We start from the raw sequence: 8,650 nt of genomic DNA on the forward strand, positions 1-8,650 counted from the left end.
TTTAATTGAATTTGCTTTAGTTCAACTTTATTTCTATTTCTTATTTAATGCAATTCTATTTTATTTAATTTTAATTTCCATGTTTCTTTCATTTTATTAATAATTTAATATAATCCTAACTCAATAACATAAATCATATAAAGAAGGATATATAAATAAATCGGTACAATACGATGCAAGCTAAATTTATGTACCAAAATTTTGACCACACCTTATAGATACGATAACTAATTGGAAATTAAGTAAAAACTACTTGTAATAACCCGCATTGCTTGTCGGGTTGGAGGAGATATTCAATCAACAAATAATTTCGCTACGTTCGAAATCTTCTCGCTCCTTAATCAATCACTAAATAACTAAATCGTTTTAAATTAGTTAAACCTTCAGTGTTCTATTTTCCTATTCACTAAACGACATTTTTAAGTATATCAATATTATACCAATATGTAGAAGTTTATATTTCCAAAATACCTGTCTTTAAAAGTAAAATAATAGCAAACAAGGCAGTAAATAAAGTAAACGATCGTATTGCTCAACAGTCTTAACAAATAAAGCAACGATGCTAAAAGTAACAAAAATTGCTCCATAGCATATGTCCTCACAATTAAATTACGAATTAAAAAGGAGAATAGGAGTAAAATTAACAAATCGAATGTAAGCAAATGAAAGAATCATTCTGTATTATGTTTCCCTCGCTACTGGCGGGATATTCAAACTTTTAATAATGACAGCGTCTCTTCAATCAAGAAATCACACATGCAAAAACTTTTACCTCGTAATAACGGTATTATTATACCATCGAATAAGTAAAAAATTAACACTCACCAAGAAAACGGTATAAGCAACGAAGATTTACAGCTTGGCCTTCGCGAGACAATAGTGGTGGTTGGCGCCAGACAAGTGGTCGAGAAGAGTATGCCCTACTGCACAGTCATAGGCATAGATCGTGCACCCGAATTGTCCCGTCTGTCGATGGATATTACCTGCAACGACCTCCGTGATACATTTCTTGCGCTACGCGAATAGGTGCACATGTTTGCGTGCCACTTAAAATCGCGTACGCACGAAACAGCTCGAGAATTATCCACGAATTCTACGAATTCGCAGTTACTAATCGCTTACCAAACGTCGATTATGTCGTTAGCGCTTGAAAAGACATTCGAATGTAATTGTTGCAAAAGATAAAAGAGCTTTGTAAAATAGACGATCCAATTCCTATCGCGTTCACAGTCGAAGTGGTACTGTGAGGCTCGTTGCGACCCGGCGTCCCCTTCTACGATCGACCCCCGAGCTCAATAGCCAATCAGCGTTACGCATTCTCCAACGTTCAAAATCCTTCCGTTGGATCCACGGACGGCCGATGTCAGTTATGCGAGGGGGTGGAAAGCACTTTTGGCGGTATCACATGTTGCTTCGCTGTAAACATGGACGATCTGGATTTGATTCAATTATCCAAAGCGAGAGAAACGGTGTTTGAGTGGTGGCGCGAAAATTACCGATTTCGTTGCGCATATTGACAAAGTTATGACGAGGGATCTGGTATGGTATGTACTATATAGCTTTTCTCGCGGGCTATGTTTCTTTATATTGTATATCGAAGTACGCACCTAACGTTTCAAGAGAAGCTTTGCATGCCTTGTATAACTTGAACTGTAGTTTAGATTTACAACTTTACTTTAGTCTTTATGTTTTCTTACTTTTCGAGAGGTAATCTGCGATACTTGTAAATAGATACTACATATATATGTACGTTAACTTGTAATGTGTAATATTCCTGTTTGGTTAGGTCTATATTTTCTAATGTGACAAATATGTGTATGGTGGCCATCTTGTACAAGTAAACTGATATTATTAGCGTAATTTTACAAATTACAAGTCATAAATTATTCCTTTTTCCAAACAAGGAAATATACGAGGAAAAATAGAACAGATTCTTACGATTATTTTTGTGAACTTTTGTAATATACGAATTAGCATTTTTTTTTTTTTTTTTTTTTTTTTTATTACATTTGAAAAAATCATGTATTCAAGTATTCATGAGAAAGGGGAGACAGAAAAGAAATGCAAAGATGGAAAGTTTCGAATATGTAAAACGTAGTGAAATCCGTAAATGATTTCATAACTGCTCTTGAACATTTCTTACAAACAAACGAGTCATCTCATACTTTCCTACAGGAGAAGTACATATTAATCAGAAAAAATTCCATTGATGTTGTCTATGAATGCTTATGCATCCAGCGAAGTCTGTGATTATTTTCTTTATCTGGAAACATACGTTATAGTTTTGAAGGTTATTTGTACATTATTTGTTCACAATCGTTATAAAAAGACCGGAAATGTATTCAGGTCACGCACATGCTTTACTGCTTTATACGTACCATCGATGTTAAAAAACAACTCGTACCGAAAGGATTAATATAATTTTTATTTAAATTTTTTATTTCATATTCATAGACGAAAACTGTGTTGTGTTGTTTGTCCGCAAATATGTAAAACGATTCCATTATATTATAAAGTTCTGAAAATCGATAGTTTTCGTTATACATTTCGTTAGTTAAAATAGTTAAATGACTTTCCAGAAACAAGTCATGCTTCATGGACATTTTGAGCTTAGTTAGCGTAAAAGTTAAACCTTGTTCTGTAATTAGTTAAGTTACATGAAATTAAACGGATTTCAAGTAGCTGGTATGTAAATGATACTTAAACTAACATGTAATGCTTAAATCGTAAAATAAATATACATATAAAATCAGTTAAATTTAGGGAATCAATATCGATAAACGCGAAACTATAAATAACATCGTTAAGTCAAAGGTTATTTGAAAGAATTTCAATTTCACTTCAAACTTGAAAGGATATTTCAGATCAAGTAAATAACAAATTTATACCGGTATAGTGATCTCATGTTTCTTGAATTCAAACAATTTGTGTAATCGGTACGAGAATGTATGCAATATGGGATATTAAAGAGAATCGCATTAGGCATTATTGCACCATGTACGTCATAAATCGTCGATGAAAGCTCTGAAGTGGACAAAAAAGTTTATAGCTTCGATAAATAAACTGTTCTTTGTAAATGATAGGTTAAAAAGCAGGTAATCAGCATTAATATCAATAGGATATTCCATCGAATAATTTTAAGGATCTTTGTATTTTAACATATCCTTTAGATAAAAGATAATTGTTAGTTTTATAACGAAGAATCCACAAGTGTTTCCACAGTAACAAAGTAATTAACGTTTCCTTAAGGGACTAATTCTTGTTACAGATTTCTTTCACCTTCATCTTTGAAACTATTCATAAATTATATTTATATCTTTCAAAAAATCACATCCTAATCCTTAATAATGCTCACAGTTTTGTAGTATTTAATATCTTTTGATTTATTCGAGATTTCTTCAAATCTAATACAGAATTCAAAATGTTTCACGTATTTATTATAGTCTATAGATTATGCTTACAGACTTGGTTCATGTATGTACGTATGTGTATTATACATTATTGTATTTAAGAATTTATATGATCGTCCCATGAAATACCTCTAGTCTGTAGGAAACAGTCTGTTGCTACTATGGTTTAGATGAAAGAATATTATGACATGTCGTTTAACTGTATGATACCATCTATTAATGTACCAACGATGACTTTAATGACAGTCTAATAGATATTGCGCTACAACTTTGATCGACGTGACTTATTTCTATGATGCACTTCGACAAGCTGATTTCAGCCAAATCAAGTCAAACGAAGTTTCTTATGTTTAATATTCATATAAACTTACTATGCATGTACGTAGTTTGTTTCAATAGCATCTACGTACTTTAAGAAACTAGTTGATGACGTTGTTTCAATAACACAATCATAGTGGTTTTTAGAATAATCATGATTCGAACGCAGACTATTAGGGGATGATATGTTTTAAGAACAAAAATTATAGTTTTCCCTTCTAAAACATGAGATTGAGATTGAAATAATTTTGAAAGAAGAGCGAAATAATTTTAATTCTTTAACCATTTAACTCTACCTTAATAACAAAATACAAGAACGTGTTAAGTATACATTATTACTAATTTAATTATTTATATCACTAATAAACAATATTCTTAATTCGCAATTCTTATATCATTGAACTATACTATTAATGAAATGATTTTATATAACTTGCAATTCAATGGAATAAAAACATGAATGAAATATTTAAACATACCTACGTACATAGATTTCCAATAATTTTACGTAACTTTATGAATTAACACGTTACAATATATTTTGCATATATATACGGTATATATCTGTTACATTTATCAAAAATGATTCTTGTTCAATTACATTCGCCACTTATATCGCGGAAGCGTAATGAAAAATATTTTACGTATTGTTTCTCGTTTTTATCGTAAATTGAGCACGTTCCCATTTCTTGCCATAAGAAATAATGGATAATCGATAACAACAGCGTAACGAAAGTAAAAATTATTGTTCATTCACGTTTTGAACGTAATTTTATCAGCTGTACTTTTTCAGCTACTTTGATTTTACTTAATTTCAAAGAACATATTTAAATAATAGCTGGCTTAACGTATGAAATATAACGTCGAAACATTACCGCGACTGTCTTGAACAGATTTCCGCCTGTAGATGACTTTAAACGTTTCCGTATCTCGTAATTTGCGAGAAACGAATCTCATACATTTCTACGAGACCTTGCTCTGTCCATCTTGCAGTTCCTTCCTTGATTGACTTTCAAATTTCCCCCTGGATTCTAGGCTGTTTCTGTCATATAGAGTGAAGAGTTCGCTGGCCCTCGAAGCAAAGAAACAAGCACATAGAAAGTCTGCCTTTGGGGTTGGAAGTAAGCATAATTTACGATACGATGATCTAATCCCTTCATCACGCTTGGAATATACATGGTTGCCTGTAAAAGGACGCAGTTTTATATTCTCTTATATATTTTATATTCTTATATATATTATATTTTATATTCTCTTATAGTACTCACTCGAGAGAAAAGGAAATTTTAATCAACGTTATATAATATTGATGAAATCCAATCGCTGGGTCAAGAAGAAGAGAAAAATATCCTTCGCCATTGATAAGAAATATTTCATTTGACTTTCTGTTTTAATATACTGCGGTCACGAGAAAATATTTGCGCGTGTCCATATTTTCCAATGAACCGTTTTCCTATCAGCTTTTATATTTCAAATCAAATCCTTATAATCGTATGAAAGTACCATTAAATAATACCAAGTTTAATACATGTATCATGTATTTATATTCATATTATTTAAATACCTTTCGTAGTCACTGTATAACTGCCATCTGTGGATAATACATAATTCTCTATTTATTCCTTCTGTAGCCGATATTCCACGACATGCATTATTTATTGATTTGTACGTGTGTCCACAATAGGTAGATTTCTCTCTATGTGTATTCATAAAAAAAAATTCGTTGAATTCAAATCAGATGATGGAGGAGATTATTTTATTGGACACGTTTATTCTATCTATTCTATCGAGGGTTCGATTTAAACGTTCGATTTAAATGTTAAATAAAAAGTACGGTATATCAAATAAATAGGATTAATTTTTGGATCTACGCTTATCAGATATTTTATACTTCTCTCATTAAACATGTACTACAAATTTACAAAGTTTTAGATTACTTCCTTCTCTCTCTATCTCTCTCTCTCTCTCTCTCTCTCTCTCTCTCTCTATATATATATATATATATATATTTATATATATATATATTTATATATATACAAATATGTACATATATGTAAGATAGTAATCCGGGGATAATTCAGGGATCTATTCTGTAGTCTGAAAATCGAGTTTTTATTATGGAGTAAATAATAAAATACAAAAATAAACAACAATTAATATGCGTCTATAACAATAAATAACAATAATTATATAAACGGGAAATAAGAAGTCTTTAGTACAATGTTTACCTGAAAATCGAGAATCGATTTTCAACGTCCTGAGCTACCGATCTTTCTTCTTCAGTCTTTAAAGTTTTAAATAACTATTCTGTAACCTTGTCTGTCTCTAATGTAACTCTCTGTCCGTCCGTTCGCGAAAAATTTGCTTCTTAAAATGATCGTCCATAAAACAAAAGAAGGTCTGTCCGTGAAACACAGCCTGTCGTGCTACCCGTAAAACAAAAAGAATCCCTATCCTACATGAACTCTAGGGAGTTTACACCGCCCCTCGAATGGGGAGTGGAACAGATTCCCTTCAGATCCCCGATTACCGTTATCCACTTCATATATGGAGTTTGAAATCCTTCTTAGAATTATGAAAGGTCCTTTCCTAATTTCTTTCAGCTTATTTCTATTCATTTTTTTTCCGTTATGGGTGAAGACCATATCACCGATTTTAAATTCGTGTTCTCTTCTTTTTTTATCGTATTTTTGTTTGTTGATTTCGAAATTTCTTGTTGAGTTTTTGAATGCTTCTTCTCTGTCTCTTTTTAGGTTTATCTTATTCACCATTATTTCCTTAGGGACGATTTCAATCATTTTTCCATTCAGTAAATGATTTGGGGCAAACCCCGTTACACTGTGTCTGGTGTTATTGTTTTCTTCTACGCTTTCTTCTGTGATTTTTGTCCATTTTCTCTTATTTTTGTCTGAATTACATCTGATCCTGTTTACTAATGTTTGATTTACCCTTTTGTTCAGTCCATTGGAGGATGGGCAGTCTGTCGAGGTGAAAATTAATTTAATGTTCCTTTTCCTCCTATACTCTTGAATTTCTTTGGATGTCATTACTGGGTATCGGTCTGCAAGGATAATTTTTATGGAATCAGTTTCTCCTGTCGAGTCTATAAGTTTTATGATATCTTCTGTGTGTTGTGTTTTCGATGTGGACATAAAAACAGCCCTTGAAAAATGATCAATGAGTATGTGCATGTATTTCTTTAGTGAGTTGTTATTGGGTGAAATCGACCTGGGAAATTCAGTGCTTCATAAACCACACAAGGTTGTTTCTTGGGCGGTGGCTCTGGCTTTCTGTCCAATCTTGCGTTATTCCCTTGTGTTTTTCTTCCCTTCGTCTGATATTGCCCCAAGAATTCGATTAACCCATTTGTTGATTGTACTGTTTCTTTATCGATTTTATCTTGAATGTGTATGGGTAATCCAATAACAATTAGATTTATCCCTGTCTCTTCAGAAGTCTTCCTCCTTACTTCCAATATTAATCATTCCTTTTTTATGGCATATTCAGTGAATGAACCTGAAATGTATTTAAAGTTATAAACGTATCGTACTGCAGACCAACCTTTATTGCCAGAAGCTTTTTGAACTGCCACCTTCCAATTTTCCCAGTTGTATTCTTCATCCTTCAGCAGATTTGCTTGGTACCATTCTGATGCTGTTTTTCCCAAATATTTCTTCAAATTCTTGATCCTTTTTTCATCAGTTTGGATTTCGTATTTTTCGTATTCGGTTTCATACTCATATTATAGTATGGAAGGGATGCGTATGTGAAATATGAATATTTCATACTCCAATCCGTGGCTTTTTGCGTTCCATCAAATTGTTTTATGACAAAGTCTGTGCCTTCTCTCTCATGCATGTTTTGTTTCTGGAAGATCTCTAATAATGTTTCTATTTGAAGATTGGGCTTTTCGATTTCGGTCTTTATTTTCCTTGTGGGGATGATCTCCGATTCTTCTAAGTAAATATCTCGAAACACGAAGTTTAAACTTGTACCGATATATGACGCTGCCGTTGCGTCATCCATCGCGAGTGCAATGTTTCTGTAATGGCTTACCTTGGTTAAGCTGTTTGCGGCTTTCTTCACTATCGATAAACTGAATAACCACGGACGATGATCTCTTGCTTGATATTCTGGAGGAAAGACATCACATACTTCATCTTCTGGTTTCCTTATGGATTCTTATGCATTCTATTTTCTCCCCCTTGCGTTCTCGTTCATGGCGATACGTAGCTTCACTTCTAACGGCATGGCGTAGTGAAAATCGATTTGTAAGATCGTAATTTGGTGATAATTCAGGGATCGATTCTGTAGTCTGAAAATCGAGTTTTTATTATGAAGTAAATAATAAAATACAAAAATAAACGACAATTAATATGCGTTTATAACAATAAATAACAATAATTATATAAACGGGAAATAACAAGTCTTTAGTACAATGTTTACCTGAAAATTGAGAATCGATTTTCAACGTCCTGAGCTACCGATCTTTCTTCTTCAGTCTTTAAAATCTTAAATAACTATTCCGTAACCTTGTTTGTCTCTAATGTAACTCTCTGTCCGTCCGTTCGGGAAAAACGTGCTTCTTAAAATGGTCGTCCGTAAAACAAGGGAAGATCGGTCTGTCCGTGAAACACAGCCTGTCGTGCTACCCGCGAAACAAAAAGAATCCCTATCCTACATGAAATCTAGGGAGCTTGCATATATATATGTATCCTTTTAAAATTCTAAAAAATTATACAGATTCATAAAAATATAGTTAAAGACTTTGTAATATAGCGGTTTTTAAATACATATATATAGTTTTTAAATAAATGTTAAATTTCTTCCGACTATTCGTATCACATTACGATTATGCTCTTTTAGTTCTATAGCTTAGGAAGTTAGTTTAGAAGTCGAGGCTTACCTCACAGGCTTACACA

At 32.6% G+C, this 8,650-nt stretch overlaps 1 long non-coding RNA gene across 7 annotated transcripts; it reads right to left on the bottom strand.

The window, feature by feature from the left end:
• Positions 1-4,709: 4,709 nt before the first annotated feature.
• Positions 4,710-8,370, bottom strand: LOC126916455 (uncharacterized). Of its 7 annotated transcripts, none has more exons than XR_007710572.1 (5): positions 6,957-7,034; positions 5,957-6,789; positions 5,776-5,825; positions 4,997-5,424; positions 4,710-4,912 (listed from the first exon to the last, which is right to left on the bottom strand). It is a non-coding gene; the product is annotated as an uncharacterized LOC126916455 (long non-coding RNA). The 7 variants fall into 7 exon arrangements; XR_007710567.1 differs by lacking the exon at positions 6,957-7,034 and having other exon boundaries at positions 4,997-5,210; positions 5,293-5,424; positions 5,957-6,590; XR_007710573.1 differs by lacking the exons at positions 5,776-5,825; positions 5,957-6,789; positions 6,957-7,034 and adding exons at positions 7,785-8,043; positions 8,175-8,370.
• Positions 8,371-8,650: the final 280 nt, after the last annotated feature.

The sequence above is a fragment of the Bombus affinis genome, chromosome 5 (assembly GCF_024516045.1).
Source record: "Bombus affinis isolate iyBomAffi1 chromosome 5, iyBomAffi1.2, whole genome shotgun sequence".
NCBI classification, from domain to species: Eukaryota; Metazoa; Arthropoda; class Insecta; order Hymenoptera; family Apidae; genus Bombus; species Bombus affinis.